The sequence below is a fragment of the Leucopleurus acutus genome (genome assembly GCF_964270905.1).
Source record: "Leucopleurus acutus genome assembly, chromosome: 2".
Classification (NCBI taxonomy): domain Eukaryota; kingdom Metazoa; phylum Chordata; class Mammalia; order Artiodactyla; family Delphinidae; genus Leucopleurus; species Leucopleurus acutus.
In genome coordinates, this window is record NC_139143.1 from 67,900,840 (window position 1) to 67,913,741 (window position 12,902).

Consider the following 12,902-nt stretch of genomic DNA (forward strand, 5'->3'; position numbering starts at 1 on the left):
CTTTTACATTATAAGGTCGATGTCTAAATTTTTTTTGTCATTAGTTTAAATAATGGCAAAGGATAGCATTCCTAGCTTATCATAAATGCTGATTAACATTTTAAAACAAAATTGGGTTCTGGTTTCAGGTATGATGACTAAGACTCTACTGGATGACCACTCAACTTCCATCCACGTAGAAAATAGCTGCAAAGTCTGGACCTAACACCAAACCAAACCAAACCAAACAACCAAAAAACCAGAAAATCAGTATCTGAAGGTACTGGAGAGCAAGTAGAAGTATACCAACTCTGGTGGGAAGTTCATACTTGTTTGGAGAGGGAAGACTGAATTAAATAAATAAATTTCTGTCTCTGCGGCATTTAGCTTGAGGCTAAGTACAGCCTGCACGTGGCAACAGCACACGTGACAAAACTTGCAATCTTTCAGGCCTGGAGAATAAGAAAGTTGAAGTTAGGAAACTTACTAACTTTAATACTAAAGAGTGTGGGTAAATTCTGGAAGGGAAGAACCAGAGTGGGGACCCCCAAATGCTATCTATCCACATCTCTGATAGGACTCCTGAACTACGCATGGGCAGAAGAGACTCAAAGCAGCCAGCTAAAGATGAAAAACATCTGAAGAGACCCAAGTTGCCATATAAGAAACAGAGTTTGCAATTCAAGCCCAGCCACGGAAAAATACCTGCTGAAACAAATTTCCTCTTTGGAGAAAAATAACAGAATCCATATTTTCCACACTATGGCATTCATAATGTTCGGCATAGAATTCCAAGTTACGTTTCACATGAAGGAACACGGAAATAAAGCATATTCTCAAAAGAAAAGAACATGAAGCAGATCAGACGCTGAGATTAAATGGATGTTGGAACTAACAGACAATGATTTTAAAGTAGCTATTATAATTATTCTCAATAAAGTAAAACAACATATGTTTTTAATAAAGGAAAGTCTCAGTAAATACAAAATTATTATATCATTCTTTTCACCATATCCATTTGAATTTTAATATTATAGTGATTAAATATTAAAAAATTGCACAAACATTTCTTTTTTAATGGTCATAAATTTTACATTTTTTTATCCTTGAAATAAAAATTTCATTTTACTAGTCCCACAGAATTTTGTCTAACTATAAAATAATATGGTTCAAATATTTTGATTATCATAATTCTCTTAAAATACATTTAAAATTTGCTTTTTTTTTTTTTTTTTTTTGTAGTTTAGAATCTTTAGTCACACAACATCAAGAATAGGTTAGTTCCAGGGCAGTGCGCCATTCCATCACCTGAGACCTTCTCTCCCCCCTGCACACTCCACAACGCAGTATAATCAAACGGCGCCTTTGTCTAGAATAGAATGTTTTAAGTGATACCTGTTCAGTAACTGTCCTTGCTTCTTTGTGGTGTTGGGAAAGGAAAAAAAAGAAACAAAAACCAAAAAAACAAGAAAGCAACAGAACCCAAACCCTTTGCAAGCCGCTTGGTACCTATATTCCCAGGGCATTTTTAGTGGAGTTTCTGCTGGGCCCTGACCTCTGCCCTACTACATCAGTGAGGACAGAGGCCGTGGGACAGGTTTGGGCATCCGTACTGGAGTAGAAAGAGAAAACAAACACAAGTCGGGCCGCAAGTGGATTCTGGCACATTTTTAGATGAGGTTAAAAATGTCATGGCGTGCACAGGGAGCAGGCAAAGGACTTTTCCGTGGGAGGTAATGCCTGTAGGCAGAATAAACTGTCCAGCCTACTCTTGGGGAGGAGCTCCCTGCGGTAAGAACAGAGGAACTAGGGGGCCTCGAGGAAGGTGTTGGCTCGGAAGATGGAGGAGACGATCTTGCCGGTGGCGTTGATGGTGCCTTCGCTGTCTGAGCTGGACTCAGAGTCGCTGCTCCCAGAGTAGGCGCCCAAATCTGGGAGGATGCCGATACATACAGCAGCGGAGGGGCAGTCGATGGAGGGAGGGACCACTCAGAGATGTGCTTCCACGAGACAAGCAGGATGGGGTTTATTGATTCTTGTCATCTGGGTCAGGGTCCGATTGCAGTCTTTTCACACTGTTGCCACGCTCTGAGCTCTTATGCTTCGGAGCTCCTGCCGACAGCTTTGCCTGGGAGAACTTGGTCTTGGTTTCTGTGGGTTTCACAGCCACTTTCTTCTCCACTTCCTTCTTGTTTTCTTGAGAAATTCCAACCTTGTTGAGATTACTTCTGTATTCCTTCAGTGCTTTCAGTTCTTCTCTTCCCTGCTTTTCTATTAGTTCCTGCTGCCGAGAAACCTCATCAAGGAAGTTGGTCTCATCTTCGTCTAAGCCTCTTACCATGTTTTTCAATTTGAACTGTTCTTCATACTCTTGCTGCTTCCTATCTTTCTGTTCCTGTTAGCCTTTCATACAGAGACCGAGGGTCATAAACCTCCTCCGGGCATTCTCCTGGATCTTCAGGTTTTCGAACTTTTCGAACTTTCTCCCATTCTTCTTGCCTCCTTTTGTGCCGTTCATCTAATTCTGCCTCAGACACAAACCTCTTTTTGATAACAAGGTTACCATCATCCCCTCCACCAATAATGGAACAATCAGTCTACCAGTGTGCAGGAGGCGAGACCCCCTCACCCTGGCGGTGCCCACCCCAAACTGCCACCACAAGGGCTGCTCGCTCTTAAGGAAAAAGAAAAAGAAAGTAAAAACAGCTATTTAAAATTTTTGTTTTATGTACTAGCATAAGGTTCTAGGTGTTAAAAGTCTATTTTAAATTGAATCATTATTCTATATAGTATTACTATAGAACTGGTCAAAACAATGCAAGTATATTACGCATTTTGATAGCTATTCAATGGAATAAAATTTTATTGCAAATGCATATCTTGATAAAACAGATGAGGTTATTTTATTTTTTCTGTTTGTTTCTGTGTTCTTGGATGGATATTACTTACTGCTAGTGTAAGTTAATGTTTTTATTTTTTATAGGTATAAATTTCGAGAAACTGCATTCATATAAGTGGATAGAACTGAAAGGGGGATTATATCAGTAGCAGTCAATAGTTATTGTTCACTAAAAATGATTCTTAATGAGCCATCAACTAACATCTTCCATTTTGTAGAAAGCAAAGAACTGGAAACCACCTGATTTATGAATATTCTTTTCCCTAGTTCATTAGAGACACTCACTTTCTTATCACAAACACAATATTTAATTGTTGCATTTTTAGTGCCCTGGGTTTTTTTTTTTTTTTTTTTTTTTTTTTTAACACTCTGGGGCAATGCATTGAAGTAAGTTTAGAATGGATGAGAGGTGAGTTTTTCTTTCATTAAGTTGGACAGGGATAATTAGTGGTCCAGGAAAACTCAGCTTGAGCAACCATGTTGTCACCCATATCAATGAGGAACGAGTTTAAACAGAAATTGAAAATCTAGAAACTGATCCTGTTGAAATTGTGCACTAATATGTACTTCCTGGAAACTCTTTATGTATGTGAATGCGTGCTCTAGTTTGCAGATCACTGATTTAGATAATCAGGGTGCTGGAAACCACCCACTGGTTAAGAGACCTCAAAGGGAGGGAGTTTAAGTTTAAGAATCAGTTTTGTTTTTCTTTTTTACCTGAAAAGGTGAGAAAGGATCTCAGACTAACACTAGCCAACAGATTAATGTGAAACAGGAAAAACTTGAGGTGGTACAGACTAACATAGTATCCAAAGTGCAGCTAACAACAGTGAAATCTTGGATTTCTCAAGGAGATGGAGAAAAAAATTTCTCATCTGAGCAGTGTAATGCAGTGAATACGTGCATAAAAATACAAAGAAACAAAGATGGAGAAGATCATCAGATGTGATAAAAGTAGCAGTACCAGCAGCACTTGTAGTTAAGGATAGAAAGTCATTTTTAGTAGATGCTGGATTTGAGTGAGTGCACTGGAGTCTGAGGAAGCCTGTGGAAATAGCCTACTTCTAGAGGTATTAATAATAACAGAACAAAACCGTCAGTTTCAGGCAGGTTCAACTGAGGACTTACTTAAATACAAGGTGAAATAAGAAGCTATTTAGAACTGAAATAGTGATGGCACATGACTGAGTTCACTAAATGTAGTTACTTTCGACAGCACTGGTGAAGAAAGCAGGGTTCAGTCTTATGCTATCACATCCTTTCTACACCTGCCTCTTGCTGTGTCATGTGACCAAAGAGTTTAATGGAGATTAGACCAGATAATTGCTAAACTTCCTTCTAGTTCTAACATCCTATGGAAGAACACTCTGCAAATGTTCATAGCAGCATTATTCATAAAAGTAAAAAAGTGGAAATAATGAATGGGACAAAAATAAAAGTGGAATAATGAATGGACAAATAAATGTGGTATATCCACTCAATGGAATATTCTTTGGCAATAAAAAGAAATGAAGGGCTTCCCTGGTGGCGCAGTGGTTGAGAGTCCGCCTGGCGATGCAGGAGACACGGGTTTGTGCCCCGATCCGGGAAGATCCCACATGCCGCGGAGCGGCTGGGCCCGTGAGCCATGGCCGCTGAGCCTGCGCGTCCGGAGCCTGTGCTCCGCAAGCGGAGAGGCCACAACAGTGAGAGGCCCAGTACCGAAAAAAAAAAAAAAAAAAAAAAAGGAATGAAGTACTGATATATGCTACAATATGGATGAACCTTGAATACATTATAATAAGTGAAAAAAGCCTGACAAAAAAAGACCACATATTGTATGATTCCATTCATGTAAAATGTTCATAACAGGCGAATCTATATAGACAGAAAGTTGATTAGTAGTTGCTTCAGCTTAGGGGTTGGGGAGAAATGGGGATGACTGCTAATGGGTACCAGGTTTGTTTCTAAGATGATAAAAAGTGATTGTGATTATTACACAACTCTGTGACTATAGTAAAAAAACTACTGAAATATACTTTTAAATGGGTAAATTGCATGGTATGTGAATTATATCTCAATAAAGTTTTAATTTTTTTTCAAAAGAACATTATGAAAGAATTTTTAAGAAGAGAAAAGAGCTTGGATCCTGGCACAGACATAGGACTGTTCTGTTTTGACAGAGATTCTAAAAGGAGAAAAAGGCCAGGAGTAAGTAGGGATGAGGGGCTAATTAGGGAGGTTAGGGCAGACAGCCAGTAGCCTGAGGAGAATGGGCATTTGGTGGTAGGGGAGGATGCTGGCGAGATGTCCTGAAATGGAAAAGGAGGGTATCTTAAGGCAGACTCTCTGCCTCAAGCCTTGTCTTTTGCCAGATTTGCACCTGGGCATGTCTTTCTAAATGGACCCCGCTTGGCCCTCTGCCCCCATATTCATATCCAGGCAGCTAAAGACACAACTTTTCTCTCAGTTCTTTTAAACTCTTGTTAAAATGTCTTCATCTTCCCTAGCTTCTGCCTCTTTTGACATAAAGTCCTTCTCCTCTTTTCATTGGGTGCATACCGGGTACTTTCTCTCTCCTAGGTTTTGACTTTTATATTTCATTTATTCTTCCCTTGGGTCTTTTGTGACCTTATCATAAAGGTTTATTACATATAAATGTGAAGATTCACTAATACACTTAGGATGAGGGAAACCAATGTAGCAATTGCTGATAAGATGAAACACTGTATACAATAAAAATAAGAACAAAGCTATCTGACATTTATTTTCAATAATTTACACAATAAAGAAATTGAGAGCCACCTTAAATTTTTTTTTTCTGTATTCTCATTTATTCTCTAACCAGTAAGGACACAGTTTTATGTCTTATCCAGGGTTTAGCCAAAGTATCATCTAACTTTTTACACAACTAAAACTAATGCTAGATTTCACATTCATTCATTAATCTAATCATTCATTCACTCATTTAACAAATATTTATTGAGCATCTACTATGGACTAGGCATCTTGCTAGATGCTAGAAATATAATGATGAAAAAAGGGGCAGAGTTCTCCTGGCTCTTGACACATACAATCCAGCATGAGAGACAGATGTTAAGCAAATAATCACACAACTTCCATAAATAATGATATAATTTAAATTATGATGTTTTATAAAGGATAAATATAAGGTAATGTTATATATTGGGTTGGTCAAAAAGTGCCTTCAGTTTTTTTTTTTAATTAACTAATTTATTTTTATTTTTGGCTGTCTTGGGTCTTCATTGCTGCTCGCGGGCTTTCTCTAGTTGCGGCGAGTGGGGGCTACCCTTTGTTGCGGTGTGCGGGCTTCTCACTGTGGTGGCTTCTCTTGTTGTGGAGCACGGGCTGTAAGCTCACGGGCCTCAGCAGCTGTGGCACACGGGCTTCAGCAGTTGTGGCTCGCGGGCTCTAGAGCGCAGGCTCAGTAGTTACAGCGCAAGGGTTTAGTTGCTCCACGGCACGCGGGATCTTCCCAGACCAGGGCTCGAACCCATGTCTCCTGCATTGGCAGGCGGATTCCTAACCACTGTGCCACCAGGGAAGCCCAGTGCCTTCGGTTTTTAAGTAAAAATAAAAGACACATTTTTCATTTTCACCAAGAACTTTACTGAACAATGTATTCACCCTTTTGTTCCACTACCTTCTGCCATTTTCCAGGCAACTTCATAATTCCATCTTCCCAAAACTTTTTATCTTTTTCAGCAAAGAACTGTTCCAGGTGCCTTTTGCAGTCTTCCAGGGAATTGAAATGTTTTCCATTAAGAGAATTTTGTAAAGACTGAAATAAATGGAAATCCAAAGGTGCCGTATCCGGTGAATATGGCAGATGAATCAGAACTTCCCAGCCAAGCTGTAATCGTTTTTGCCTGGTCATCAAAGAAACATGCGGTCTTGTGTTATCCTGATGGAAGATTACACATTTTCTGTTGACTAAGTCTGGACACTTTTCGTCGAGTGCTGCTTTCAGTTGGTCTGACCAGGAGCAGTACTTGTTGGAATTAATCATTTGGTTTTCTGGAAGGAGCTCATAATAGAGGACTCCCTTCCAATCCAACCATATATACAACATCACCTTCTTTGGATGAAGACTGGCCTTTGGTGTGGTTGATGGTGCTTCATTTCGCTTGCCCCGCAATGTCTCCTGTTCCACATTATTGTACAGTATCCACTTTTCATCACCCGTCAAAATTTGTTTTAAAAACAGAACGTTTTCGTTACATTTAAGTAGAGAATGGCATGTGGAAATATGGTCAAGAAGGTTTTTGTTCTCTTAACTTATGTGCAACGCAAACTTCAAAGTGATTAACATAACCAAGCTGGTGTAAATGATTTTCAGTGCTTGATTTGGACATTTTGAGTATGTCAGCTATCTCCTGCATGGTATAATGTTGATTGTTCTCAGTTAATGACTCAGTTTGAGCACTATCAACTTCAACTGATCTACCTGACCATGGAGCTCTGTCCAGCAAGAAATCTCCAGCACAAAACTTCCCAAACCACTTTTGACACGTTCGATCAATCACACACCTTCTCCATACACTGCACAAATCTTTGTGTTTCAGGTGCATTTTTACCTTTCTTGAAATAAAAAAGCATAATATGCTGAAAATGTTGTTTTCCTCCATCTTCAATATTAAAATGGCTACACAAAAATTCATGAATTTTGATGTTTTTTTAAAAAAATGTACGTTGATATGACAGCTGTTGTAATAAAATCTAACAAAATTGTTTCAAATGAAGTTCGAAGAACTAAAGCACTACTAGAGCCATCTTATGGGAAAAAATGAACGAACCTTTTGGCCAAACCCAATATAATAGGGCTCCTTCTTTCTTGATTTTCTTCCTGCACTTATTTGATAAAGAAGCCCATGAAAATATGGGAGGGGATTTTCAAGTTACTGAATATTTTAAAAGATATTAAAATTTAAATCTTTCAAGTAAGTGCTTTAATTAACTCAAGTAGAGCTGTCTTTAGTTTAGTGAATAGATCACTCACTTGTAAAGCAACATTAAAAAATTTTAATAACTTTTAATTTAAGTATCACCTACGTAGGGAAAAGTGTGGAGATCATATGTATACAACTCAATGATTTTTTACAGACTGAACACACCTGTGTAACCAGACCCTAAATCAAGAAACAGAACATTATTAGAACCTCAGAAGTTCCATACATGCCTACTTTTCTTCACCAAATTCAGTTTACAAGAGGACTAGTAGCTTTGAGCACTTGTTATGTGCTAGGCTCAATGCAAAGTCTTTTATAGACCCCATATTATGTGAAGAGCAGTTTTTTTCTCTCTTTTGTTTTAAATTATTCCCTGGGAATCTAATTGACACCCATCATTTAATTAGCAAATTCATCCTTTTCAGATAGCCAGAACAGTATCCTTCAGCCCAGCACAGACAGGACTCTGCAGACAGGACTCTGCAGTTCTGCTTTCCTGGAGACTTTCCACAAGTGCAGGAAATTTCCATGATGGCAGTGGCCTTGGAGCCCATGAATAGAAGCAGGGAAGTAGCAGTCTCTCTGGATGGCTGTGTGCCAGGCCCTTAAGCAATCGGGTGCCAGGATTTCTTAATTTGCTGTTCCATATCTCTTCCTTCCCCAAGGAGAAGAGTCAGCCTGCATGCCTCTCTCCAATCCCCTCACCATAAAGTCCTCCTTAAGGATAACTAAGATTGATTTGCTAACATTCTCTGAATAGTGAAGGTCACTGTAAGGTGAGCATCTCTTAGCCAACTGTAATCACTCAAAGCTCTGAAGAAATTTATATCTAGTATTTGGGACACCATCTCTTTGAATTCTAGGGGCTTGTGGAAGGGGATTGCAGTGGGGTTTTAAGGAGTCTGGCTGGAAAAGAAAAACAAAGGAATCCAAAGGACTCTGGGAGAAATAGAGACAGAAAAAGTTACCTACTGCCCAAAGGAGGTTTGGACCTCTAGGAACAATACTAAGAAAGTTTACAAGCAGCTTTTTTTTTTTTTTTTTTTTTTTTGCTTAGAGACCAATCTAGATGAGAAAGCAGGAACAGGAACCAATATTGTTATCAATTATCCTAGGAGCTATAGGGGACAAAATGTATTGGTGAGGTTATACCTACCAGAAACTGTGCTGGTGAGACCCGGCTTATTTAGATGATAAGGTGGCTGCATACTTATTATTATGGTACATGCTAGGTTGGGAGGAGTAGTGTGATCTCTGGAGATTAATAAAGTACCATGGGCAGGACATGCCTTGGGCACTGGTGAAAGGGAAAGCCATCTCTATGGTTTCTCCAAGACATAATAAACATCTCCTTATTATAAAAACAAATATGTGAACAAACAATAAGAAAACTACTTCTAACTGATCCTGACAAGTTCCAAAGTCCCCTAATAATTTGCCTCTTTGTGCGAGGCATTGAAATCCCCAGAAACAATGTGGGTGTCTTGTAGCTGGTGAGATCTCAGAATTTCTGACTAGGCCTTCTATAAAACCTAGGCTTCTCCTAGGCCCTTGGTGCTTTTTGATTATGTGCTGATTTTCCACCATTGTTCTTTCTGGCGATGTGAAAGGCTGTGTCATATCTCTCCCACCTCCGCCCCAACCTCAATCTCATGTTTTTTCCATTGTGGGGAGACAACTTTGCTTTTCCTTTGCTGAGAATCTTGAGGTCACCATGCAAGGTCTTCCTTACTTTCTCTCACTTCTCTCCTCTGCCCCTCAGCACAGTCTTTTCACACGGCCTTTGTTGATTTTTCTCCTGTTTCAAAGGACAAAACTCCTTCTTGCATCCCAAAGCCATTCTCTGTGCTTCTTCTCTGGGACTGTATTCCTCAGTAATTTCATTTCTCTCATACTTTTGTTTTAAACTTTTATTATAACATTTTCCAAACATATACAAAAGTAGAGAGAATAGAATGATTCCCTCATATACCCTTCACCCACATTCAAAAAATTATCAACATTTTTGCCCACTTACTTTATCACTTTTTCCCTTCTCTCTTTGCATCGTATCTTGAAGCAAATTCCATCATTGTCTCAGAATGTCTTTTTACAATTGGTTTGTTTAAGTTAGGATTCAAACAGGGCTTACATATATTTGAGTGCTGTGTCACTTCATTTTTATCTAATCCAAACATTTCCCCAGCCCCCTTCTATTTTCTGCCATGTTATTGACTAGTGAGGAAAGCAGATCAGTTCTACAAAATGTGCCACAATCTGAATTTTTCTGATTGCTTCTTGGTGTTATTTAACTAGGTGCTCAATCGCCTGTATCTTCTATAGCCTGGAAATTAGACTTAAAGGCTGATTAGTTTCAGGGTCTCCCCTACCCTCTTACTTCTCTTGTTTTATGATCTCTGTCATGCTCAAATAGCTCATGACTATTCATTATAAAGTGTTTGCTTTTCTCTCTGTGCCCAGACGGCCTCTGTCCCATCATTGCTCCATATATAGAGCAAACAGTCTGCATCAATTTTCTCTCCTATTCACATACATTTCCCCCCTAACGCTTTTATACGGCCTCTGCCCCTATCAACTACAGAAATAATTCTTTCAGAGATCACTGAACATTCTTTAACACAAAACCCAATGACTTCTTGTTAGTATTATAATTAATGATTATCATCATCACTAGTTGCCAACTCCCATTTGTAGCCTTGTAACAACCTATAAAATGCTTTTTGTCACTACTCTTTTTTTTTTAGTCCTCCTCCTTTACGACCTCATTCCTCTTTCCTGACTTTTTTATTTTCACTGTTTAATACTATTTATTTCTTTTTATATAACGCTAAGGGCATTTTTTTCTGTTTTCCTTTACTTATTGCATTTTCTCCTCCCACCAACAAACATCCGTGATTGTTTTTCAAAGTATTGTCTTTTTCCGTTATTGGTTTCAGGAACCTCAGGGCTTCATTGCTTACCTTCACGTGATGGCTCTGCATCTCTATCTGTAGCTCTGACCAAATCCAATGAGCTCCAAGCCCACATCTCCTTTTTCCTAATGGGCAATTTTTCCTGTAAATGGTTCACCAACACTTGGAACTCAGTTGATTTCAGTCATGTCATTTTCCCCTCAAATGAACTGCTTCTTCTAATTTCTCATCTTTCATAATGATATTGCTGTAAGTACTTCTGCTTGGAAGTCATTTTTACTTCTTCCTTTTTTTTTTTTTTTGCTGCCATTTCTAATCTATTGACAGCCTAGCTCAGCCTGATCTGCAATATCTGTCCCAATCATTTCTTATTTTCCATCTTTTCAGTGCCCATTTTCTCCATTTAGTCTTCTCTACCTACTTAAGACATTGTTAATCTCATGTCCTGCACATTCTATTGAAAATTGAGCCACCACTACACTTCATATCCTTTTCCATGCTTAATTTTTCTCCATAGCATGTAACAAATTTGTTTTACTATGTATTTTGTATATGTTTTTTAAAATTGTCTGTCTCCCTTGACAGGAATATAGGCAAGGTAGGATTTTTGTTTAGGACAGAGACGAGGTACTCCACAAATATTTATCAAAAAGACAATGTAGAGCCTGAATCATATAATCGGATTCAATTTAAACAATCTTTATTATGTAAACTTATGATAATGCTAAACTGATTTTCTGAATCGTAAGCTCCTTGAAGATAGAATTCATATCTCATACGTTTTTGGTATTCCACCCGACCTTCTCCTCCCTCATCCCCATTTGAATACACCTATATCTCTATGCTTTTTGGTGGTTGGCTTGGCAAATGTGACATAGGTGGTCTTCCAGACCACCTATGGTCTGTAGAGAGAGAACCAGGAGTGAAAGCAGGAGCCACAAGAAGGAAAAAGGGATAATGATGGAAGTCTTATCAGCAGGAATGAACTAGAGAAGGGTCTTGAAGACTAGTGTGTGTGTTGGGAGATGGTGCAATACAGAATCTACAGAATGGCAATTGTATTTTGAAAATGGAGTTTCCATCTGAATAGGTCCACAGATCTTGGTATTTTCTAGCTTATTAGTCTCATATAATTAACATTAGTCAAATTGCAGAATAAGTCTTTGGGCTGCGCCAGTAAAGTTGTTTGCAAATTAATCTAAAAAGAAAAGAGTGATTAGAAGCTTCTGTTGATTTCTCTCGTATCACTTTCATCCTGATTAAAAGACTTCTTGTAACATCTCTTATGTCATGAGTTTGCTGATTACAAATTCTTTTAACTTTTTTTTTATATACCCAAAAAGCTTTTATTTCATCATGATTTTTTGAGAGATATTTTTGCTAGGTATAGGATTCTAGGTTGACAGTTTTTTTTTCAGTACTTTAAAGATATTGCTCCATTGTCTTGTTGCTTTCATTGTTTCCATTAGGAAATCTTCTGTCATCCTTATCTTCTTTTTTCTCTATGTGTAATATGTCTCTTTTCTCTGACTCCTTTTAAGATTGACTGGTATTATGGTTGTTACAGGATGGTAGGTTAAATCCTTTTACTTTATCTAAGAGAGATATTGTCCTAAAGCAGCTTTTTGCAAATTTTTCTATTTGGAGATTATGTTTTAGAATTAAGTATTTTTGCCCAAAAGATCAAGGATAATGACACTTATATTGATTTATTTTGATTTGGTGATATGACATTTAGTTAAGAATATGTATTTAATAAATGAATTTAATTCAATAGGCATTCTTACTTTTTATAATGCATTGTGATATATGTAATACAAAGAGAAATAAATCCTTATCTCTATCCTTGAGGATATCTTGGAGTTAATATATGCACAAAAATAACAATGCAAGGAAAAAGTATTAAGTGTCACAAAGCCATGGCATATACTTTTGTGGGAAACATATGATTGAATCTTCTTATAATAGGAGGACTTTGCTTCTAATTGGGAGAATGCAGGAGACTTTGTGGTTTTGAGGTAATCTTATATGATAGGTTATTTGAAAATGAAGTGGTTTGTGAGTACATGAGGAGGGTGATTCTAGAACTGATAGAAAACGTTGATCAAGTGCCACACAACAAGAAATACAGGGTATGTTAAAAGGCACACAGGTCAGTTTTGA

At 38.1% G+C, this 12,902-nt stretch overlaps 1 pseudogene across 1 annotated transcript; it reads right to left on the bottom strand.

The window, feature by feature from the left end:
* Positions 1-1,785: 1,785 nt before the first annotated feature.
* On the bottom strand, positions 1,786-10,808 carry LOC309974033 (PSME3-interacting protein-like; annotated as a pseudogene). Its single transcript has 2 exons — positions 10,788-10,808; positions 1,786-2,576 (listed from the first exon to the last, which is right to left on the bottom strand). The product of its transcript is annotated as a PSME3-interacting protein-like (transcript).
* Positions 10,809-12,902: the final 2,094 nt, after the last annotated feature.